Source organism: Emys orbicularis, chromosome 5, assembly GCF_028017835.1.
Source record: "Emys orbicularis isolate rEmyOrb1 chromosome 5, rEmyOrb1.hap1, whole genome shotgun sequence".
NCBI classification, from domain to species: domain Eukaryota; kingdom Metazoa; phylum Chordata; order Testudines; family Emydidae; genus Emys; species Emys orbicularis.
The window spans coordinates 137,525,357-137,551,433 of NC_088687.1; the positions used below are offsets into that span (position 1 = coordinate 137,525,357).

The following is a 26,077-nucleotide window of genomic DNA, read 5'->3' on the forward strand; positions in this document are numbered from 1 at the left end:
CATACACAAAGAGGGTTTATTTTTGAAGCCACTTGATTACGTAATCTTCATTTGTTTATTTAGAATGAGTTTTTAACTTGCCTCCTGTGGGTGACTCACAGATCCTAGTTGGACCAGAAAGGAAGGGCTGTTCTTCTAGCCCTCTTGTATCTGATGTGAAGGGGAGAAAGATTAAAATTAAGTACTTGCATTCTAAAAATGTAAAAAATAAAACTTAATTCTAATAATAAAAAAAAGACCCTATTGCAAAAATGCTGTTCCTTCGAGTGCAGGTTTTAGTTGGACAGATTTGAAGGTAAGGATTTAGTTACACCCTACTGACCCTCCCTCTCCCACTTCAAAGTACTGCTTAAAATCTTCCTTTCTGTGTGGCTTGTTTAAAATAACTTTCTCCTCCGCTTGTTTTCTTTCTATATTTGCTTGACCTAGCTAGGCTAGGTGATCCTCATTGTCCAATTGCCGAGCTACAAGCCGGAAAGGCCTGGCTGCCCCCCAGTATGCTTTCAAAGACATGCTTTTTAAATATATACAAAGGAAGGCTCATGATTTCCACTACGCTAATGAGGCCATGGTAGTCTCATTGAAATGTGCCAATAGCTGCCATGGTGGTATTTGAGCAGCCTTGTTCTGTGAATTCAAATGTGATTTAACATGGCAGCCCCCATGGAGCTGAGGAAAACTGGTTTCTCCTACAGAATTTCAATAATGCTTCTCTTCTGCACTTAAAAAAAATCATCAGCCTGTGGAGCCCCAGTGTAGGTTTAATTCCAGTCTTTCGTTTTTAAAATTTAAGTTTACGTTTTGCTGAGTTTTTCCTAAAGACAGAGGCGGTACAGAAAATGTATAGAAAGGTGGGTGGAATTGAGGAAAGAAACAGTCTGTTCGATTTCTTTTCCCCTGCTGAGAAGCTTGCATAGTGGTAGCAAGAGGGACTTGGGAATGCTGACAGGTTGAGATTGTGGTTTGATAAATGGACCAGTTTAAAGTATCTTTAGCCTGTATTAAAAGCTTGTATTACTACTCAACTGCATCATATGCTCTCTTGACCTTTTAAAGAGATACTTGGCATAGCCTGCATGCTTGTTGCTAAGTTATGTGGCTGGTGCCTATAATATCTTTTGCCTTCCAGTAGAAGACTCTGATTACATGAAGTTATAAAGTTCTGGTCTAAAACCCCTCGACCACTGCAGCGCTCTCTTGTGCTGGTGGCTTAGTTTTCCTAGGAACTCCCTATATCTTTGCAGCAATCTTACACTATTTATTGAGATTTATTGTATCCTAGGCACAAAATAAAACCCTACTGTAAGGTGAAGTTAAGGTTGCAAGAGCTAACATAAAGGTAAAAAATCCTTGCATTAACGTAGGGGGTGAGTTTTTTAAAATTGAAAACTGGAAAATTCAGAGTTAAGGTTTAAGCTGATAAGAAACCTAAACAAGGAAATAGAGGAATTGCGAACTTGGGTAGGCAGCCCAGCAGGGAGCTAGTCCTGTCCACCCCACCAACCTACTAGACACACACACCTGTTGCATAAATAAATCAAACTTCATTGCAGTTGCCTTTGACTTTCTATTCTCTAGCTAAGATCTGGCTGCAGAAGTGGGGAGAGGTATCCTCCTCCCCCCCCCCCCCAACAGATGCAAACACCATTTTTTTTTAAACATCTTAATTGCAAACAGCTGGTCTGATTAACTTTGAAATTTTCCTTTTTTTCATTGACCTGCAGTTGAGTTGCACACTTTGCGGTCTGTTTCTGTAGGGGAAAAGGCTAGAAACTTAACTTAAAAAACAAAACAAAAGAAAAAAATGCTGCACACACCTTAGGTCTCCAGCAGTTAATGTAATGTGCCCTTCTGATGTTGTTTGAAATGCTAGTAGTTTAATTGATTAAAAATGAGAGAAGAGACACAACTTAGTGAACTGAAATCCTCTAGTCAAAATGTAATAGAAATGGACAAAGAACTTAGATTTGCTGGACTGTGATGAATACCCCTGTTTTAAGGGTGTCATAATTTAATAACCTCTTATCCAATTACGCGGATGAAAAATTCTACCTCCAGCCCTGACTTCAACTTCAACTAATTTTGAGGTCACTGTCATTTGGTTTGTGACTTTCTTGAGGGGGCAGATGGTATCAGCCTGGCTTATAATCAAAATTAAATTTCACCCCCTAATCATGAGAGCACAACAGTAAATTACTGTAATTTTTTTTCCTGTTTCAAATTTATCCTCTAGAATGATGTGGTCTAGTTTTGGGTTTGTTTTGTCTTATTTTATAAACTGTGCAGGCTGGTACCACGGAGTATACAGTAGGCTGGGAGGCACTGTAGGGGAAAAATCATGTTTTACGACTGTCACTGTTTACTCAAACAACACTACACCCTGTGCAAGGCCCCTGGAATGCTGCTGCATTCACTGGCCAATTTTGCAGTACTGTCGAGGGAGTCACAGTATTCAGTTCTCTTCATTTGCACTGCTGCAGTTCCCACCGTGGGATAATGGAATTTCAGTATCTCTGACTCTTTACAATTCCAGGGAATTTCTTTAATTCCTCAGAATACTTGAAAAATGTAGCTAGCAAATAGTAAAGCATACATAGAATTGAAAAATCACAATATGCGGCCCAGAATATGGCATGAACTCACATTCGGACTTTTTTTTTTCTTCCCACCAAACTGCTGAGAATTCTGAAAACCTTTCCTCCTGCTCCACAGAAAACAGCTGGTGCTTTAAAATGTGGGGAAAGAGAAACCATCTATTTAGCACATTTTGAGGTTAACATCTTCTGTTGGCATCAGGAAGGATGTAAAACAAACAATAAAAACGCATTGGCACAAATTTCTATAGGAGTAGGGTGAGGAATGCATTTTTTTTTAAGGTTCTTAAATAATGTTGACATCTTTTAATGAAACACAAAACAAAAACAAAAAATCCCACTGAGCTCCAAAATGTACCCTTGCCTTGCAAGAGTGGAGGAAGCTAATGGCACATCTCCTTTTAAAGTCTGTGAGTCTCCTGTTTGTTTTGTTAGTGCTTCTCTACCACAGGACACCAGCTTTTCCGTCATCTGCATGCTGCTGAATTGTGTGAGAGAGAGAGGGGAAAATTTAGTGCAGGTGAAAGGTGCTTCTTTGGGCATCCCTGGAGACTGAAGTCTTGTGCTCACAGAACAAGGAATGAGGGTAACAGCAGTACAAGATTTGCTCCTGGAGCATTCTGCACCAAATAATTAAAAATTCTGCGCCCAAAAAAATTAAAATTCTGTGCACAGTATTTTATAATTCTGCAAATTTTGTCAAAATAACACTACATAATCACACCAGTTTCAATTATTTTGGTAATTTATTTCAAAATACACCTCAACCCCGATATAACGCTGTCCTCGGGAGCCAAAAAATCTTACCGTGTTATGGGTGAAACCGCGTTATATTGAACTTGCTTTGATCCGCTGGAGTGTGCAGCCCCCCCCCCCGGAGCACTGCTTTACCGCGTTATATCCGAATTCGTGTTATATCGGGTCGAGTTATATCGAGGTAGAGGTGTACCTGTCAGCAAGTATGTCTGTGACAATACAGATGCACAAAAATTCCCCCAGGAGTAGAGAGTTAAAGGAACTCCTCTGACAACCCAGTTCCTGTTTCTCTGCCCCCTGCTCTGCCAGGGGGCCAGACACCCATAACCCCTCCCCCCCAGAGCCCAGCCATAGTGCCCCCACCAGCCAATACACCCTTCCATTCCCTCCCCTAGAGCACAGGGATCCAGAGGGAGAAACAGCCTGATGCTGGGTCTCAGGCTTGCATGGAGTTTCCTGCACACTGCTGTCTCCTTCTCTCAGGGCATGCTGGGAACTGGAGCTGCCAGGAACCTTCTAGCTCCCTCCGCCTCCCACCCCCCAGCAGTGTCTTCTATGTGTGAGCTGGGCTCTGCCAGGTCCAGGATCCCCTAGTGGTGGCCAGCAGCACTGCATCCCATTTCTGTGGGGGAAAGGAAATTCTGTGTGCACTACGTTAATTTCTGCAAAATTCTGCGTTGCGCAGTGGTGCGGAATTACCCCAGGAGTAAAGATTCTTCCCTTCCATCCCCATACTACTTTGCTGTTCCTCAACTAGTCTTTGGAGCCACCTGGTCCCTTTTCAATCTACTCCCTAAAAAATTTTGAGATAACATAGCAAGCTTATTTAGTTTCTCCTCTGTACCCCTATACTGAACTCAGCTAGTCTTTATTTCATTTACCTTTTGGTTTCTGGTGACCTACAGCATTCCTGCCACTAACACAAGATGCCTACCATAAACATATGCTGTGTAGGCTATCAACCTCTTGGTATTTTAGTTCTGACTACACTCCATTAGAGAAATGATGAGATGTCTGTGTATTAACATAAAAGATATGAAAGGGCCTGTTCATGTTCTTTGCAGCATCATTGTTTTAGTACAGTGGTTCTCAAACTTTTTGTATTGGTGACCCCTTTCACACAGCAAGCCTCTGAGTGCGATCCCCACCCCACCCCCAGAGGGCTGTGGTTGTCAGCCCCACACCTGGGGGGGGCAAAGGAGGACTGGGACTGTTAGCCATGTGCGGGGTTGACTGCTCCAGCCCCACCGCCCAGGGGCTGATAGCTCATGACCCCCACATAACTACCTTGTGATCCCCAGTTTGAGACCCTTGTCTTAGTATAACGATTCATGAATTGGCAAAGAGAGTCATTTTCAGGATTTTGGGGAGATCAGAGTTTTGGAGGGACCCTGTACTTAATGACTTCCTTCTCTGTGCCTCTACCCTTATTCAGTCGTCATTGTAAATCCATAGATCACCAGTTGGGAGAGCGGTCCCCGGGGGCCTTGGAGCAACGGGCCGCCGGGGGCAGGCAACGGGGCCCCAAAAGCAGAGATTTAGTCACGGGTATTTTTAGTAAAAGTCACGGACAGGTCACAGGCAATAAACAAAAATTTACAGCCCTGTGACCCGTCCATGACTTTTACTATAAATACCCATGATGACTAAATCTCTGCTTTTGGGGCCCCATTGCCTGCCCCCGGCGGCCCGTTGCTCCAAGGCCCCCGGGGACCGCTCTCCCAACCGTCTTTGGGGCTGCCCCCGGGGCTGCTGCTGATATTGGCACATCTCCCAGCAGTGGCCAGTGTGTCTGACCCTGGCGACAGCCATGCCGGCCACGGCAGCTGTGGAAGTGACGGAGGTCACGGAAAGTCATGGAATCCGTGACTTCCGCAACCTCCGTGACAGAATCGCAGCCTTACCTATAGCTCACTGTATTTGGCCTCATAGTATCCATGAATGTACTGCTCAGTGATACAAGGGTTTCCAGTTTGTATTATACAGTGGACTCTAGTATTTACATACAGGGAAAACACGGAAGGTCAAGAATTGGCACAGCAAACTAGAGGGCAGTCTGAAAGAGGGAGAAGTTAACTGAATTGAGCAATAACGGTAGAGTGCTGTTTTTATCTTTATTGTGAAATGCCAGCCTGGAACGTTGACTGCTATGAAGCAGAAAGAGGAGGTTGTGTTTCTACATCCACATCTCATGGAGCAGCTTCATTCCTGGGTTTCAGTGCCTTTATTTAAAAGGAACATATGGATTTGTGTTTGAAAGGAGAGCCATTTGGCTCCAGTGGGAAGAACTGACATTGTCCATGGATCTGGAGTTTCAATTTTGTTTGTGTGTCAAGGATTCTTCCCTTTCTCCCTTTCAAATTCAGGGGGAAGTGTTAGTGGGGAGTTGCTTGGAGTGTGATCTAGTACTTAAAGCAGAGGACGAGCGTTTGTACTCCAGTGTTCTACTCCTGACTGCCACCTTGGACAACTCACTTAACCTTTGTGTGTGTCACTTTACACCTCTGCTCCTCCACTTGGCCTGAGGAGGTCAGCACAGTCGTGTGTAAACCCAAATCCCCAATGTCTGAGTACATTTCACCCCTGCCTTCCAACACTCTGCTGACAGGGATAGTGAGACTAATCTTGGTCTTATCATATCATTTCTTCTCCAACTGCACACAGCATTTGGCTAGAAGTACTAACATGACAGGATACTAATCATTTTCACTCTGCTGCTGTTGCTGGGCAATGGGAAGCAGAATAGACATGATGCTCTGTTGCTTGGGGTGATAGGGAAATGGAGAAATTAACTTGTTAGTTTTCCAACCTCACCTGTACCTGAGTTCCTACAACAATTGTAGAGGATCATGCCTGTGCTATTTCTGAACAACACAGGTCTCCCCCCCCCCCCATGCCCAGTAGGACCAGCAGAGAGAAACTGGCCTTTGAGCATGTCATTTTAGCACTTTTGCTCCTCCTGTCTGGTCTGTCTGCTGGACAAGTAGCAGCACAGGACATGGGGGACATGCAAATAGGATGCCACCAATCCTGCACCAAATTTAAAATCCTAGAGATTATCCAATAGTTCCCCTTTGTGAGAAGGGACTAAGCACATTCTAGTATTTTATGAAAAATAAGGAAATGTGGGTACTAAAGAAGCAGCAACATTATGCAAGGTTCCTGTTTACCTATGCAAGATGGGCAATAGTGACCCTTTAAAACTGAACAATGTAAAACAAGTCATTGTTCCACCATCATAGTGTTAATACTAGCCTAGGTTGTAAATAGATTTGAAAAAATGCTGCGTGCTTTCCCACCACCTTTGTGAGAAATGAAAGTGAATGCTGAGGGTCATGACATTTTGATCTCCTTTAGAGCTGTTGTGGCAGGAAACAGTGAAACAAAAGGCCAAAGGAAAAAATTCTTCAAGTTTTATTTCATAGCTGGGACGGGGGAAGCAAATACATGGGTAGGACAATTTTGTGCGCACAAGCAGTTAATGGAGCTAATTTAGGTTTCTGAGATTCAGTACACTGGACTTGGATCTTATGACTGTCTCCAAATGTATGTTGCTGGCTGGTCTGCAAGCTTTCTGCAATTATGCCACACACCTACTTTTTTGGTTTGGATTTCCTTTGAAACCACTGGCGAGAGGATGGACAAAATGACCTAATGAATCACTTCCATTTCTCATTTCTGCTTCAGTCCAGTCCAAGCACATCATGAAAGAAGAATGTTTTACTTTGTTTTGAACTTCATTTCCTCACTATTTTAGACTGGTTAGAAGGTTCTTTTGATTTTTTTTCCTCTGTAAAATGTTAAATCAGCCCTGAGCGGACTGTGGCCTGCCTTCCTAACAAGCACTGGATGAAGGTACTTGAACTAATGAAAACTAGAGATGACCTATTTTCTGCATTTATTTCCATGCCACTCTTAGCACAAATTCCTTCACATTTAAAGGTACATTTAACCAATTCCTCAAACTAGATAAAAAGCGACAGAGTCCTGTGGCACCTTATAGACTAACAGACGTATTGGAGCATAAGCTTTCATGGGTGAATACCCACTTCGTCAGACGCGAAAGCTTATGCTCCAATACGTCTGTTAGTCTATAAGGTGCCACAGGACTCTGTCGCTTTTTACAGATCCAGACTAACATGGCTACCCCTCTGATACTCAAACTTGACAATTATCTTCTAACGTAAATAACAGGAGTTAACTGCTCTTGCCATGTATTACAGGCAGAGCTGATAGTGCCACGTAGAGTTAAGGTTGCCTGATGCTTTCCATTATAAGACTCTGTTTTGAACTGCTTATGACTTTTTGCTATCTTTAGCCATTCAGTCTGAAATTTTCCGTATGATCATGTAATCAAAGATAGTATCATGCTTATACACATGGGGACTGAATTAAGGCCACACAGGAATCTTAATTCTGCCATTTCCTATTGAGTGCTTGACTTTGTGACATAAAAGAAAATTAAACATTTTTGGATGTGATATTGTATAGTGTTGAAGTAGCCACTCTATAATAGAAACTTGAATTACAAACCACTCTTTCTCTAGTGCTTACAGCTTTCTGCAAAAAAACACCACCTAGGCCAGTGGTTCTCAACCAGGGGTCCGTGGCCCCTTGGAGGTCCGCGAGCTGGCTTCAGGGGGCTGCGGGGCCTCGAGTCCCAGCATCCCCACAGGGATGAAACCAGGAGCAGAGCCTCAGGCTGAAGCCCCCAATTCTGGCGCCCCAGCAGGGCTGAAGTCGGGAGCAGAGCCACAGGGCTGAAGCCCTGAGTCCCGGTGCCCCCTGTGGGGCTGAAGCCCTGAGTCCCGGCGCCCCCTGTGGGGCTGAAGTCGGGAGCGGAGCCATGGGAGCCCCGAGCCCCAGTGGTCCCCTTGGATCTAAAGCCCTGAGCCCCCCAGTGCCTCACAGGGTAGAAACCTGAGCCTCCCCTGGCCTGGAGCCCCAAGTTGCCATCCCCCTCTGCCACACACATGCATACACCCGGTGGCTGAAGCCAGGAGCCCTGAGGCCCCCCAGCTGGGCCCTGAATTTTTTGTAGTATGTTTGGGGTGGGGTGGGGGGTCTCATAAAGAAGAAGGTTGAGAACCCCTGCTCTGGGCTGCAAGTTTTTTCATTTCAAAGGTGAATTTTTTTTTTTTTTTTTTATTATTATTTATTTTTTTTTAAGTTGAGTAAAATTCCACTTGGCCATTAGGAGTTAGCAGGATGTGGAAATTTTTTTCCACTTTGCAAAAGATTTTTTTGGGCTCATTTCTTACTCTTAGGTAACGTACATTGCTTTACTGTAAAATGTTCAGGTTTGTCATAGACTTAGTCTTCCCTGAGGACAAATGCCTTTGTGTTGGAACAAAGTGTGCTTTTTATTTTTTACTGTCTTCTATCCAAGAATTTGTGCTTTGAAAACATGAATTAAGCGTTGCAACTTCCTTAGGGAGTAGGCAAGGGATATACGACCCTTCTAGGGTGGGACGTGGGAAGTCCTTAACGGCACACAGCAGCCCTGCTTAATGGTTAGGCAGAAATTGAAGAAAGTCATAAGCAATTGAAAGTGGAAGGGGATTTTATGTAGGTTTGGAATTTGACCAGGACACGAGTGATGCTAATAGTTGTTTCCATTTCACCATTGCAGCTGCTCTATCATGCTTCCTTTCTAACATCCATATTCTTGCCAAAAGCTCCATAGGATCTTTAATGACCACTGGTGGTCATTAGACTTTGGTTTTGTGTCTCATCTGCAGCATGGAACATCCATCAGCATAGCAACCTCATAGTGTAGGATTTATATACTAGTGACTGAGGGCAGAGTGCTACCTCCTGAATCACCATTTCAACACCAGATCAGTGTCTTGGCCTCCAGTTATGTACATGCTGGGCCAAATTCCAACTTGGCAGAAGTAGGTGTAACTTGCATGGAAATTACTCCTATCCCATATCTTAACTTGGTCCTATGCCCTTATCTGTTTCTCTTGTATTGTACTTCCTCGATATATTTCAGTGGTGTGTGTGTGTATGTATGTATGTATATTAGACCAGGAGCAGTTCTGAGTTGCCACAATTCCAAGAAATAATAGGGTTACAGATGGAGTTTCAGCTTTTTGTGAGCACAAACACACACTAGTTAAGTAACTTTAATTATACCATATTTCTCAAACTCATTGAATTTTAGGTTGCTTAGCAAAAATAGTAGTAGTAGTAGCTCAATGCGCCTTATAAATGTAATTTTATTAATTAAAATTTCAGATTATTTTGTTGACCAAGTTGTGAATGAATTAATATAACATAGGAAGTTAAAACTTATCAAGATGTAATAAATCACAGTAAAGCAGTACACTTATTCTAATCTCTCCTGTTTCTGGAGAGGTAATTTTGGTACCAAGATGGCATGGTGAATCTTTATTATAATTTATTTGCATTACAATAGCGCCTAGAAGCCAGGGCCTCATTTTGGCAGACACCATACAAACATATAACAGAGTTACCTGCCCCAAATCTGTGTGGATAAAACAAACAGGTGGAGGGAAATACAGGTCAGTTTGCCAAAAATTGTGTCACTAAAGCAGTATTCCTTATTCATGAATTTACAAGTGTTTAACATTGTCTCGGATAAGTTTGTACCATCTTATGGTGTTTTTAACACCATTAATTCGATAATATATTGGCACTATATAAAATATAACACTCGATTATTTTATTAAGATTATTAATATTCTTGTTTCGGCCATTGTCTGCCATACATTTTATTCTGAATTTCCTTGATTCTGTGAATCTGATTAAAGTAGCTGGTTTATGTTTAATTCATGTAGTCAAAAAGACAGAGCTGGTAACTACAAGAGAAGCAAACCTGATTCCAGATAGCTAGCTGGTACTGAAATAGTGTGATCTGGACATGTGCTCTTAGCCAGTCTGTTACTCATAGTTCATGTTACCACTTTGCACAAATTCCCATGTGTATCAGACTGGCTGGGGATAAATAGTACCCCTTTCTTTCTTTGGCTATTATTATTTTCATGGACAATATTGTAATTAAGGGAATTTCCATAACAGTATGCACTAGCTACTAATATTGTCTTGCTCTTGAATGAGACAGGATATTCAGATGCTTGCAAAATCTGTCACTCTTGTAACCTATGTGGTTTTCTATATATTTATCTTCATTATTATTGTAGATTGCTTTTAATAAGACATATTCTTGAAAGGAACTAGTCTCAGATTCATTTGGGAGGGAACAGGATAGTGTTTTAGCATTGATTAATGAGAGCATGTTGGTGCAGTACATTACGTTAAACATCTTGGCTGGACTCTGAGCAAATAGATACATCCCAGGCAGCCAGTTAATCAGGATCTCCTAGCAAATGTGTATATGTATATATTGTGGAAACGTCCTTTTTCTTTAGGCTGTGTTTCCAGAGCCTATTATAAAATTACAGAATATGAAAATGGAAACAAGTGTCATGTTTTTCTCTCCACTCCTTTTCCCCATCTCTTTCCCCTTTGCTCTAGTGTTTAATTTTTTTTTTTAAATTACTCACAGCTGGAACAGATGCTGCTAACTTTCCCCTACTTCTTTAAATGAAACACAAAGTGCGTTCTTGGCCCATGGTTTGGCATTTGCTGGCAAAGAGCCTTTTCCCCAAAGAAGTATGTAACAATTGCAGAGTAACTTTCTATTATAGCTTTTATGATTGAAGATTCTCGCCTTAACTTTTCACAGATATAACCTCCCCTTTGCATGTGCTCATAATTTGCTCCAAAATGTTCCCCTTGGGTTGAAGTGGCCCAGGCTTGGCTTTCAAACAGAGGAGAAGTTTGAGGAAATTCCATTCAGCTGTTTGGGTCGGGGATGAGGGTCAGCTTTAAAAATAGTTTTTAGGGTTTTTTTTGCTGTTTTCTACAGTGCGCAAAAGATCACGTGGAATTCAGTTTAGACATGTGCACCTGGTGAGGATTTTATGATGATTGTATGTATATATCAAATGAATAAAATAATCGTATCTCATGGCTGAATGCATACCTCTAAGTATTTGGATAGGGCTTTGTCTATATTCAAAGTTGCCACCGGTTTAAATTTGAGTTAACAACTGATTTAGATAAACCAGTACGAAAGCCTGAGAGGGCTTATGGACTTTAAGGTCAGAAGGGACCATCATAACCATCTAGTCCAGGGGAGGCAAACTACGGTCCGCGGGCCGGATCCGGCCCATCAGGACTTTCAATCCAGCCTGCGGTATTGCCAGCCCCGTGGCACAGCGGGGCTAAGGCAGGCTCCCTGCCAGCCCTGCGCGGCTCCTGGAAGCAGCTGGTACCACGTCCCTGCGGCCCTGGGGGGGGAGGGGGCAGAAGGCTCTGTGCACTTCCCTCAGCTGCAGGCACCGCCCCACCCCCACGCAGCTCCCATTGGCCAGAAACGGGGAACAGTGGCCAATGAGAGCTTTGGGGGTGGTACCCACAGGCGAGGGCAGCGTGTGGCGGAGCCGCCTACCCCACCCCACCCCCAGGAGCCACTGACAGACATGCTGGCCACTTCCAGGCGCGAGGCCAGGGCAGGCAGGGAGCCTGCCTTAGCCCCGCTGTTCTCCTCTGCCACCCCGGAGCCGCTCGAGGTAAGTGGCACCAGGCTGGAGCCCACACCCCAACCCCCTGCCCTGAGCTCCCTGCTGCACCCCACATCCCTCCCAGGGCCACCCAGAGGATTCAGGGGGCCTGGGGCAAAGCAATTTTGGGGGGCCCTTCCATTAAAAAAAGTTGCAGTACTATATTCTCGGGGGGGCCCCTGCGGGGTCTGGGGCAAATTGCCCCACTTGCCCCCCCTCTGGGCGGCCCTGATCCCTCCTGCACCCCAACCGTTGCCCTGAGCCCCTTCCTGCACACCACACCCCCTCCCGTATCCTGCACCCCCTCCCACACCCCAACCCCCTGCCCCAGCCCTACATTCATGGGCCTGCATACAATTTCCCCATCCAGATGTGGCTCTAGGGCCCAAAAATTTGCCCACTCCTGATCTAGTCTGACCTGCACATCACAGGTCACAGAACCTCACCCACCCACTTCTGTGATAGGCCCACAACCTCATGGCAAGTCCTCAAATCTTGATTTTAAAGACTTCAAGTTACAGGGAATCCACCATTCATTCTAGTTCAAACCAGCAAGTGACCTGTTCCCCATACTGCAGAGGTGAAAAACCCCCAGGGTCTCTGAATTCAGTTTAAACCTGACTTACAGGGTTTTGCTCCCCTGTAGCTTAAACCAGCTTCAAATCATACCTTTAGTTAAATTGATGCAACTTTGAATACAGACAAGACCAAAGTCTTTTACTAAGTTTCAGTGGAGGGGGAGTGAATTAAGTTATAAGTAGTTTGTTCTAATGCAGGCCTGCACAACTCGTAAAGCGGCGAGGGCCATATTACTCCAAAGAAAATAGCCGAGGGCCGAAACCCCCCGGCCGTACTGAAACGCCCCCCCCCCCCCCCGCGCCACCCAGCCCCGCCGAACCCCATCTCCCCCCCCCCCAGCGCCGCCCAGCCCCCGTGTAAGCAAGCAGGACTCACCCCGGCGTCGCCTCCTGCTGGTCTTCTCGGGAATTAGCTCATCCAGCCGTTGGAGGGTCCGGGGGCATTAGCTGCCTTCCCCGCGGAGCCTCTGGCCCCCCGGCCCGCTGGAGCGCAGCCGAGCGGGAGAGGTGCGGGGCTCCCCGGCAGCGGCGGGGAAGTTTATCGGTTTGGGGGACCCTGACCGGCTCCTCGCCCCTGTACGGCGGCCGCCCCGCCTGGGACAAGTCTCGCCCCGGCAGCCCCTCTCCGCCGCGTGTCTCTGATGGGTGGCCCACACCCCCGGGCCGCGCCGCCCACCCGGGCCCTGCCCGCTCCGCGCTGCCCCCGGACGCACCGTGCTGCCCCGTGGGCTGCAGGGCTGGAGCAGCCGCCGCGCTGCACTGCAGCGCTCCCGGCCCCGGCCGGCCATGGCCCGTGTGCCCAGGCTGCTGCACAGGGGCATCTCCTCCCCAGGCCCGGCTCGGGATCCAATGGGGCAGTGAGGGGGCGGGGCAGGGGGCAGGGATTTGGGGAGAGATCCAATGGGGGAAGGAGGAGGCGGAGTGGGGCGGGGGGGGGGGTGAGAGCCCCTCTGGGCTCCGCCTGTGCGCCGGAGCAGAGGGCAAAATTGTTTTTGTCCAGTGTCCCGACCGAACATCGTTCAGGACGCGGGACAAACAAGCAAATATCAGGACAGTCCCGATAAAATCGGGACGTCTGGTCATCCTAGCGCCGCGTCCAGGAGCAGCCCTGGACAGCGCTGCAGCGGCGCTGCTCCAGAGAGGCCTGAGCTCCTCCCGCTCAGAGCCGTGTGGTAAGAGGGCGGGGCTGCGAGCTGAAGCGGGAGCTCACGTCCCGCTGGAGCCAGGCCGCTGCAGCGCTGTCCAGGGCCGCTCCTGGACGCGGCGCGCTGAGGCTCTGGGAGACGGGGGAGGCGGGGGTTAGCAGCATGGTAAGGCTCTCTGAGCTGGGCATCCCCCCCCAGCCCTGACCCCCAGCTCCGAGCACAGCCCCTGTGAGCTGAGCAGCCCCCGACCCCATCCCCCAGCAGCCCTGACCCCCAGCTCCGAGCACAGCTCCTCTGAGCCGGACACCCCCTGACCCCAGCCCCCCCCCCAGCCCTGACCCCTAGCTCCGAGCCCAGCCCCTCTGAGCTAAGCACCCCCCGACCCCATCCCCCAGCAGCCCTGACCCCCAGCTCCGAGCACAGCCCCTCTGAGCCGGACACCCCCTGAACCCAGCCCCCCCCCGGCCCTGACCCCTAGCTCCGAGCCCAGCCCCTCTGAGCTAAGCACCCCCCGACCCCATCCCCCAGCAGCCCTGACCCCCAGCTCCGAGCACAGCCCCTCTGAGCCAGACACCCCCCCCGACCCCATCCCCCCGCAGCCCTGACCCCTAGCTCTGAGCCCAGCCCCTCTGAGCTGGACATCCCCCTGACCCGGACATCCCCCTGACCCCAGCCCCCGTGAGCTGCGGCTAGAGCCCAGGCCGGATGCCTCCCCCCTCGCTCGGACTTACCAGGTCTGCCTCGTGCCCAGCCAGCGCTTCCCGCCTCAGCAGCCCCGGAAGTGACGCTGGACACCAGGCAGGAGGCGCGGGAGATGGTGACGCGTGTGCGGGGGGGGGGGGGGGGCGACCTCACAGCCCGCGGTGGGGGGCAGTTTCCGAGTTCACCCCCTGCCCGGGGGGCCGACCTCACAGCCCCGCGCGCCGCGCTCTGACTGCCCTGACAGTCAGAAGCACGGGGCAGGGGGCGAACCCGGCAGCCGCGCTTCTGACTGTCAGGGCAGTCAGAGCGCGGCGCGCGGGGCTGAAGTCGCCCCCCCCCCCCGCGCGCCGCGCTCTGACTACCCTGACAGTCAGAAGCGCGGCTGCCGGGTTCGCCCCCTGCCCGCGGGGGGGGGGGGGGGGGCGACCTCAGCCCCGCGCACCGCGCTCTGACTGCCCTGACAGTCAGAAGCGCGGCTGCCGGGTTCGCCCCCTGCCGGCGGGGGGGGAGGGGGGGCGACCTCAGCCCCGCGCGCCGCGCTCTGACTGCCCTGACAGTCAGAAGCGCGGGGCAGGGGGCGAACCCGGCAGCCGCGCTTCTGACTGTCAGGGCAGTCAGAGCGCGGTGCGCGGGGCTGAGGTCGCCCCCCCGTGGGCAGGGGGCGAACCCGGCAGCCGCGCTTCTGACAGTCAGGGCAGTCAGAGCGCGGGGGGGGGGGCGACCTCAGCCCCGCGCGCCGCGCTCTGACTGCCCTGACAGTCAGAAGCGCAGCTGCCGGGTTCGCCCCCTGCCCGCGGGGGGGCGACCTCAGCCCCGCGCACCGCGCTCTGACTGCCCTGACAGTCAGAAGCGCGGCTGCCGGGTTCGCCCCCTGCCCCGCGCTTCTGACTGTCAGGGCAGTCAGAGCGCGGCGCGCGGGGCTGAGGTCGCCCCCCCCCCCCGGCAGGGGGCGAACCCGGCAGCCGCGCTTCTGACTGTCAGGGCAGTCAGAGCGCAGCGCGCGGGGCTGTGAGGTCGGGCCCCCCGGGCAGGGGGTGAACCCGGAAACCGCCCCCCACCGCTTGCCCGCGGGCCGCACAGTGGGCCCACGCGGGCCGCATGCGGCCCGCGGGCCGCGTGTTGTGCAGGCCTGTTCTAATGGTCTCTTGTTGATTTGGGGAATCTAAGTACAGCTTATGAATTCTGTTTATTACTGGGGAGAGGCTATGCATATATCTATCAGACTGCAGACTCCATTTTGAATATAGGGCTTGTCTGCCTTCTGTTTTTCTACCTCCATGTTCCAGTGAAATTCCAAGGTGATACAATGGAGGGTCATTAAACCTTGATGGTCCTCTATTCACATGGAAGCCATAGGAGAGGGTTGGTTACTGCCCAGGGCAAACCAGTTTCTCAAGTCTGAACCTCCCCAGGGAAGGTAACATAACAGATCACGTGGTGGAGGACTCAGATCACGTGGTGGAGGACTCTGATCACCGGATGAGGTGGATCTTACCAGCCATTTTAGCAGCAGAGAGAAGAGATCAGAAGCAGCAGGAGGGAAGTGGGAGTGAAAAGATTCTGGAGTCTGGCCTAAAAAACGCTCACTCAAGAGTGGTGAGGAAACCAAGGCAGGGAAATGGATATAGGTGTTCTGTTGTCTGGATCTATTTTAGATAGCATGAGAAATACACAAAGAGTGATAGACTTTGCAAAGCTTCCAAACCTCTGTGTGTTACGTGCTTCAACTATCACACCTTCCAGAAGGGGTAAGCCGTAAGTCATAGGGCCCACAATGTTGGAGTTCTGGGAAAGTGGGCTTAAGCCACTGGGGAGTTGAGGAGGGGCTGGCACTAGTCCCAGTGGGGATGTGGATCTCAGCTCTCAGGAGGGGGTTCTAGGAGGATCTGCACCCCAAGAGTGTGCCTAGAGACCCAAAGCCGGAGGCAGTGCCTGGGCTTTCCTTGGACTCAGGAAACTTGAGTGCACATGAGCCCAGCATGTGGGCCCAAATTAGCTAGGGCGACCAGTTGTCCCTATTTTATAGGGACAGTCCCGATTTTTGGGTCTTTTTCTTATATTGGCTTCTATCACCCCCACCCCGTCCCGATTTTTAACATTTGCTGTCTGGTCACCCTAAAATTAGCAGCCTGTAGAGTGACCCTCAGGGGAACCCTTACCAGGTGCTGTCACATCCCATCTGACCTTAAAATCAATGAATCAATGAAAACATTTCTGAACATGCTTCCTGGGAATGTATTACGTTTTAGCCGTCTATTGAAGCCACACCCATTTCATTAGATTGCTGGGGTGCTAGGAAAAGTGCACATTCTCTGACCACCTAACCAGGAGACTTGGAGGGACAATGTGCACAAGGAGATTGTGAATGTTGCACACATGCACTTATGCCCCCCCAAAAAAATCCTCTCCCAAATCTGTCTTAACACCGAGGGCAGAATAAAATTGCTTGGGGAGGTGGGGAGGGAATAGTTGCATTCCAGTTTCCCACAAATGCTAAGCTTCTGTTTAAAAACATTCTATTTCTGTCTTTTCCCATTGCTAAGATAGAACTGTCACAATACAAAGTGATGCATTGCTACCCTTTTAACCCACTGATGCTGAGAACTGTCTCCATCCACCGACAGCCAAGGCATGAGCTTTCTCCTCACCCAACCCATTCACTAAAGTCCAGTATGATCCAGAGAGCTTACGTGGGCTATTTGTGTAATGGCATTAAGCCAAGCAGTTTCTTTCTTGTTTAATAAATATAAACCAGATGAATAACATACCGTTTGAATTCACATGTTGAAATTAGGAAATTAAAATGTTGAGTTCTCATACTAGTGTTATCTTGATGGCATTACACACAGTGGGCCAAATTCATGGCTAATGTGATTTCATTGACTATAGTGGCACTATTATAGAAATGGACCTAAATATACAAAATGGCCAAGTTCATCTTTAATAGTCCAATTTGTAATCAAAAGTATATGTGAGCAAAGCTGGCAAATGCATGTTACTGTGGGTCTTGTAACTTGCTTTTTACATTTTTAACCTTAATGTTGCATTAACTCGTACGTACTTTAATATAATTGGTTTTGTAAGTGACAAAGAAATAGGCCTATGTCCCAGAGCTAAACCCTGGCATGTCTGACTCATTTAATTGTGTAATAAAAGAGGAGAGAAGACGTTAGTTCTGAACTAGACACTTTCTGTTTTAGTGCATTAATCCCCTGGTTTTAATTCACATTATCTCAGCTGAAATGTGTGAACTGGCAATTTACATGGAGGGTTTTAATTCCCTATTCAGTATGGATCTAGTGTTTAAAATGTTCCAGGCTCCCTGCCAGTGTAAAGGGCCATGCATTCAAATCTGATGGCGGGATCTGGGCTACAACTGTAAGCTGCTCCTTATAATGTGTTAGTACAGAGCCAAGCACAATGGGACCCTGATCTTTATTAGGGCCTCTGGAAGCTATTGTACTATGGCTTCTCCTAATTTTCCAGTCCAAATGTCATCTTTGTGCTACCGTCTGATGTCCCTTCCTCATCCTGTAAGAGTTTGTTTTCTGTCCATATTCTTCTGTTGGAGGCAGTGGCAATTAGAGCCATACAGAAATTCAGCTTTGAACAGAATTGCATTCCAAATTCTCACATCGGCCAATTGATTTTTCGAATAATCTATTTGAAGCTGAGTTTTTAGTTGCCTTCCCCATACCCACACACACATGCTCAAATACCAGTGGCATAGTTGCCCTGGCTATTTTTCATTCAGTTCGGTTGGTGCCCTATCATGATCTGGGGGAGCAGATTCTACCCCATTCTGGTTTCTTACCCATGGGCACTGGTGCAAAAATCTCCTTTTCTCCTTGAGTATAATTCCTGTACTACCCTCTCAGTGCCATTTGCCCTCCCTAATGAGAGACATCCCCAACCCCTCCTGTATTTCACTGTTGCTCCTGCCTCAACTCCTTTCCTCAAAACAGCCCCTCTTGTACACTTGCAAGGTTGTCGCTTGCTCTGGCATACAAGGAGCAACAAACGATGCAAGATCTAGACTCTAGTCTAGAGCATGTTGAATGCACGCTATGCTATCTCAAATCCTTCGTCATTACACTTGCTTTTTCCTAGGCCCAGATCATCTTCCCTCGTTATGGAGAAGAGGGTACATCAGGACACTCTCATCCCTTCCTACTGCACTTATTTGATTACCCTAGAATAGAAAACCTTTTTGACAATCTCTGCTTATTTTACAGTTTCTCTCTGGGTGTCTGACCACCTTCTCCATTGGCTTCCCATCGAATATTCCTTCCATGAATAGTGAAGGATCTGATGTGTCTGGAAGGAAGGTGCCTGGGATAGGGAATGGAGTTCTCCACATTAAGCAAAGCACTTCCGAATAGGGACAGAAGCAAAAAGACACGTTTATTTTTCATCAAAATTTAAAAAAAAAAAAAAAAAAACACTATCTTTTTGGCTGCTGCTTCATAGATCTGTGAAATAGACTGAAATACAAGTTAAAAGAAGGGCCCAACTGTTTAAAAATCTGTCAGTTTATACAAAGCCCCTTAAAGCTATTTATCAGCGAGGTAGCCGTGTTAGTCTGTATCCACAAAAACAACGAGGAGTCCGGTGGCACTGTAAAGACTAACAGATTTATTTGGGCAGAAGCTTTTGTGGGTAAAAAAGTAAAGTGGGATTTTTGCCCAAATAAATCTGTTAGCCTTTAAAGTGCCACCGGACTCCTCGTTGGTTTTTTTTAAAGCTGTTTGTTTCCTGAATCTCATGCAGAATATTTTCAGTCTAACCTTAATGGTTTTTACTTGACACTTTTATCTCTCATGTCTTTATGTTAAGTTATGGAATAGAAGAAAAAAATTAACTTGCCAGGTTAACCCCAATGTGGCAAGAGTTAAATGTATTTTATTGCTGAATTAATTTTATGCTGTGAAAAGTGTTGGACTGACAGTCCTAGAGTCTGAAGTCCTTTTCTTACTTATAGATAGGCTTGGCAGAATTCCAGTTTTGTTTTGTGTAAATTCAAGAGTTATATCAGGTTTTTTTTAAACCTTTTGTTTTTTTTAATAAACGTTCAGTGTCACAGCGGTGCTGCAGGGGACTCTCTGCGCAGCGGGTGGCACCAGATCCCTGCAGGCACAAGGTGCAGGGGAATCTGCGCTCAGGGCCGGCTCCAGGCACCAGCCCACCAAGCTTGTGCTTGGGGCGGCACCTGGAGGGGGGCGGCGCGGCGCTCCGGCTCTGGGGAGAGCGGGGCCACGACCGGGCTCGCCGCCCTCCCCCCGGTGCTCCGGCCGCCGGGGAGAGCGGAGCCCCGGCCGGGCTCGGCGCCCTCCCCTGCCGCGCGGGGGGGGGGCGGCCGGAGGCTTTTTTGCGTGTGGCGGCAAAAAAGCCAGAGCCGGCCCTGTCTGCGCTTGCAGACTATTACCAATAGATATTTTTTTCGTCAATTCAGTGTGTCAGGTGAAATCAGTGTTTACTGGCAACTAATGATTTATTTTGAATCCGGTGAAGCCTGTTCATAGGACATGCACAGCGTGGTCAGCACCCAGGCAAGTTTACTTCCACTTCCATCAGTATGCCTCAAGGCAGTTCATTGATTTAAGTGGAACTGATGACTTGAGTAAAGGCTATATGATAAGCCCTATTATCTGATTGAAGGGTGACAGGTCCCCATTTGGTTTAATTAGGATAGTTTGTGGGGGTTAATAGTCAGTTTAGACCCACTTACCTGAAAAAAGTGTATTGGTTGGTTTGTGTTACCTCATGTAAGGAAGGAGTGACTTAGTGGATCAGATATTTAAGACTCTGCCCAACTTTTTTTCTTTAGCGGTTAATAAACTGCCTTTTCACTTCCTGTTCTGAAGAATGTTGCTTTAACTGAGTTTCTGTAGTTAATCTGATACCAAAGGTCATGAATATAAAAGACCATGGCATATACACTGGATAACGTAATCTCTGAACACAACAAAATTCAAAGCACTAGCCAAAGGATGAAGAATTGCTCCCAATGCTTTTGTTTGTGTATTTATTTCAGAATGTGAGTTAAAACGCAGCCAATTCACTGGATAAAAGTAAGGGTATGTCTACTCTGCGATGTCGTCGACAAAACTTTTGTCTTCACAGATACTTTAAAAAGCCCCCGCACGAAAGACAAAAGTTTTGCCTATGCAAGTCGCAGTGTGAATGCGTTCTGCCGACAAAGCTAACGCCGCTCGCAGGGCTGGAAGTATTTTGTCGGCAAAAGTGCCAACAAAGTACCGACAAAGAGCATTTACATACGCTGACTTTTAGCGACAAGGCTGGGTGGTGTAGACAAGCCCTAAGAAGTGATGCATAGCATATGATGGGTGAAGGAAGTAATACTTATAAATAGTGTTCAATAAAAAAACGAAGTGGACAGATGGGGCAAGATCGACATACGGGAAGCTTTCGGTTTACGTAACCGTTTGTTTAACGCTGCTGCTTCTGCAATATTGTTGAAAGTGTATCTGTAATAACACAGGAGAAGATGCATCCTTCTGAAACTCCTTTCTTAAGGAGGAGGGGGAAGTTGCATTACCCACTTTGTTGTGTTAGCTTTTCACACTGAAAACTAACAATTAGCATTAAGAGCCTGCTTAATTTGACACGAGGAGGAAAACTGTAACACTATCCTTATCTAGTTGTGATAAACATTGTTTGGAACTCCCTACAATACATGTGTGGCTATTTTGTTTGTCCTTGTTATACCACAAAGGGAGGGTCAGGTTGGCGTGTTGACTTTGACTTTAACTAGAAATTTCCTTTCTTTTGCCTTAGATCCCATATACACTATAGCTAGCATGGGGATCCAGTTACAACATACACCCTAAAATGGTTACAACATGGTTTCCCCCTTGCAATGTAAACGTGATTAAATTGAGTTTTAACAGAATCCTTGATCCATGCTACAGCCTTTGACCAAACAAGGCTGCAGTAGCCCAGTTCAGGGACACATGTTAAAAACCCCAAAGTCAGACTGCAAGACCAAACTGTATTAACTGTGTCTAAACAAGGAAAATGGGTTTGGGCTTTTGATTTCCAAAAAAAAACAAAAAAAAACATAGCTGTCACTAGATAGCTAATTCCATTTGAAAGAGACCAAGCCTCAGACAATTGTGTTATAAGCAGTACCCGAAAAGTGGCTTTAAGGGTGTATACAAGCTTCTAGACTCCGAGGTTATTGGAGCATTTCTGCTTTGGCTCAGATGCTCTTTTGGTGCATATACTGATCTCCAAGGATTTTAATCAAGCTTAGAAGTTACCAGAAATTACCATGAAAACTCTTAACTACTATCTTATGGAACTGAAGCCAGTGAGAGAGAGAGAACACAGCAATATTACAGCATGAAAGGTAATTTTAAAGTTGTAGAGACACCTTTGTTACTCAGTGGGGGGTATTAGTGAAAATAAACCAGAGCCAAGTTTGAAGGTGATGCAAATCCCAAATAAGATTGATGGTAGCACATATTAGAAGAACTGTTATGCAGGGTTTCAGTAAAAAATCCATATAAATGATCTCGTTCCATAGCTCTTACACGGGTGAGGGCAGGCAACCTAAATGAAGGGTAGCGTTCTGCGCGCTCATTCTTTTGGTGGATTTTTCATTTCCCATGAAAACTAAGCTTATACGTTGTACAATACATGCACAGCTATCTACCTAATTACTGTTTATAGAGGTACATAAAAGTATACAGTGCTTTCAAAACAGGTAGAAGGCCATGGTTCCTTGCTCTGAAAGTGGGTAGTATAAATCCTGTAAATACCAGGCAGGTAACAGTGGCTCACATGCAAGGAGGAAACCACAATGAGATCAGCAGAGGATGGTTTAATGCAGTGGTCCCCAACACAGTGCCCCGCGGGCGCCATGGCATTTATGTGCACCCTCCTAGTGACAAGGGAGCGCTTCCACCGGACGACCCGCCGCCGAGGAGCGCGAGAATGGCGCCGAGAAGCGGCAACGCCAAGAAGTGTCACTGCCGAAATGCCGTTCCTTCTCGGCAGCATTTCGGTGGCAACACTTCTTGATGGCGCCGCTTCTTGGCAGCATCTCGGTGGCTGGTCACACTCTTCTGGGAACATGAATATGCTATTGCAACAGAAAGGTTGGGGACCACTGGTTTAATGGAAGAAATGGCCTTGAAAAAGGAAAGAGCATATTCATAGATTCATTCAGATTCTAGGCCCAGATGGAACCATTGTGATCATCTGGTCTGACCTCCTGCATAACGCAGGCCAGAGAACTGCCCCAAAACCATTCCTAGAGCAGAGCTTATGGAATCAATCCAATCTTGATTTAAGAATTGCCAGTGATGGAGAATCCACCACAACTCTTGATAAATTGTTCCAATGGTTAATTACACTCACTGTTAAAAAAAATCACACCTTATTTCCAGTCTGAATAGTTTCAATTTCCTGCCATTGGATCAGGTTATACCTTGCTCTGCTAGATTGAAGAACCCATTATTAAATATTTGTTCAGCAGGTAGATACTTAGGCTATATCTACACTACGGACCTTAGAGCAGCGCAGCTATACCTCAGTAGCTGCGCCACTGTAAGGTCTCTTGTGTAGCTGCTCTATGCCAACGAGTGATGGTAGCTATGTCGGCGGGAGAGCATCTCCCACCAACATAGCACTGTCCACACCGGCACTTTTGTCAGTGAAACGTGTCTCTCTCAGGGGTGAGGGGGTTTTCACACCCCTGATTGACAAAAATTTTAACTGACAAAAGTGCTAGTGTAGACAAAGCCTTAGACTATAATCAAGTCACCCCTTAACCTTCTCTTTAAGTTGAATAGATTGAGCCCTCGAGTTTATCACTATAAGGCATGTTTTCTAGTCCATTCATCATTCTTGTGGCTCTTCTCTGAACCCTCTCCAATGTATCAACATCCTTCTTGAATAGTGGGCACCAGAACTGGACACAGGATTCCAGCAATGATCACACCAGTGGCAGATACAGAGATAAACCAACCTCTCTTCCTACTCGAGAGTCCCCTGTTTATGCATTCCAGGACGGCATTAGCTCTTTTGGCCACAGCCTTACACTGGGAGCTCATGTTCGTCTGATTATCCACCACCACATCCAAATCTTTTTCAGAGTCCCTGGTTCCCAGGATAGAGTCCCTCATCCTGTAAGTGTGGCCTACATTATTTTTTTTCTAGATGTATACATTTACATGTAGCCGTATTAAAACACCCATTGTTTGCTTGTGCCTACTTTACCAAGCAATCCAGATCGCTCTAAATCTGTGACCTGTCATCTTCATTATTTACCACTTCCCCAATTTTTGTCATCTGCAAACTTTATCAGTGATGATTGTGGGTTTTTTTCCAGATGTTAAATAGTGTAGGGCCAAGAATCGATCCCTGCAGGACCCCACTAGAAACAGATCCACTCAATGACAGTTCTCAGCTTATAGTTACATTGAGACCTATCGGCCAATTTTTAATCCATTTAATGAGTGGCATGTTAATTTAAATCATTCAAGTTCTTTAATCAAAATGTCATGTGGTACCAAGTCAAATCCCTTAAAGAAGTCTGACTATATTACATCAATATGCGAAGGGAGGAAGCTAGTCCAAGCCGAGGGGAATCGACTTCCGCCACACCCCAGAAAATGGCTCAGGAGGTTTTAGACTGTGCTGAGGGTGGTGGCGGGATCATTATAATACACACTTCCTTGGGCTGCCCTTTTCCCCTCAGTAAACTCTGCTGTCTGCCTGTTTGGCATCTGTTGCATCACAGCACATCTCTGTGCCTTAGGTCAGGTCTACACTAGCAGCTCTTTGCTAGTATAGCTCTACTGATGTACTGTGCCAGCAAAGCTCTTCCAGTGTGGAAGCAGCTTATACCAGCTGCAGCTCAGGTTTGCTGGTACAGCTTATTCCAGAAGGGCCCTGTTCAGGTTCTTTAAATTCAGTGTCTTGTGTGAAGCCTCTAATGGTGTAGGCCTGGGGTGCTCAAGTGACTGACTCACCTCCTGTCCCTTCCAGCCAGCTTAGGTAGGTCAGCTTCTCCTCTCTGACCAGCCCTAGGCTGAGACAGAGTTGAGCTATGGGCAAGGACTTCTCCCTACAGGTTTCCAGTGTGTGGAAGTCCCATCCTGAAAATGTCCACTAGACCCCCTCTGGTTTGTTTTTTATTAATATTCTCTATCTTACAAGGCACTCCTATTGAGGCCAGGTCATTTGACGACCACCACCTCTTTCCTTTTCAACACTTTTGTATTTTTGGGATTCCCTTCCTGCTGCCAGAAGTGCCAGGAACCGGTCTTCTTCAGTCATTGTTTTAAATCGTACAGTGTCCCAGATTCATACAATGACCGCTTAGTTCATCTGAATTTATATCCTATTCTGGTACAGAATTCCAGTAATACTGGCCAGTTCTTGATTAGAAGAGAGCCACTCTATTTGAATTTTTATGTGAATGCTTGTATCTGAAGTAGAGCTGGGTAAGTTGTGTTTCTCTGTGCCTCAGTTCCCCATCTATAAAATCGGAATAATAGTTCTTCCCTATCTAACAAAGGTGGTGATAGGCACCTATACGGCAAATGATGAGGGCCGAATAAGTGCATTAGAAAGATAAAAGCTCCAAAGTTCTATTCTCCTGCTTTGACAATCAGGGTCAGATCTTTATTTAACACAGCTATTTGTACAGATGCAACTTTGGATGTGGAAATAAAACACAAATGCAAGTGCCAGTAACTCTTGGATTTATATGTAGCATCGATGGTGCACAAACAAGAGCACTTACGAGTGCACACACAAATGTTTGAACATGCACAAATAGGACTGAATGGAGCCTCCTTTGAAAACTCATTTGCCTTTGTACTTCAGTTTCTTCATCTGTAAAACAGGGATAATTTTTCAATAAGCTTCACACTAACAGCAGGTAATTCAGCCTTGCAAACTGTGCACACTCACTCACCTTGGGCAAATCATTTTAACAGGCAAACATCTTCTTTTTAATTTTTAAGTAGAGTTGGTACATTTTTTTTTTGCCTGAGCTGATGTATGTTCATTTGGGTTTTGCAAGCCTGGATGAATTAATATTTGCATGGTCTTTTTGCAACAGGGCTGTTTACAGGCTATAGTAAGTTACAATAATAAATATGCACTTGTCTCCAAGGATTTCAAAGCCTTTTCCAAACATTGCTGTATAAACACTAATTAGTAGCACTATAACATGAGTGACTGTACAGACATTAATTAATCTATTTTACCTGATTATAAGGTCTTTTATTCATGTTGTATCTAGATTTACCTCCGTTCAATATACTGCCTGTTATGCTTACTGTAAAATATTGGCATCCCGTGTAATGAAATATGAAGCTGAAATCATGGGAGAGATCGTATGTTAAACTCATTATTGCAAGCAGCTGCTTATACAATGTAATTTGGTCCCTCTGTGGGGACTTGATTTTGGTCACATGCTTGAATCTTGGTAAATTGACAGCTGAGCTGTCTGCCGCCTTCTCCTTCCATACTCCTCCTGCATTGCCCTATCCAAATCAGCCTCGCCTATTCAAAGATGATTCAGCACTTTAGTAAGCCCCCCCCAAATGATCGGGGAGAATCAGTGAAGGTTTAGACAGAGGGGTACAGTCTACTACCTGTCTTTGAGCCAGTCTGCCTGACATGGCTAGACACTAGCTGACCCGTGTGACAGTCATAAAATCCAGTTT

General features: G+C 46.7%; 1 protein-coding gene across 1 annotated transcript in view; it reads left to right on the top strand.

Moving 5' to 3' along the window:
* The window catches only part of RNF24 (ring finger protein 24), a 70,470-nt gene that overhangs the window by 14,699 nt on the left and 29,694 nt on the right, over window positions 1-26,077 (top strand). The gene's annotated exons all lie outside the window — the stretch shown is intronic.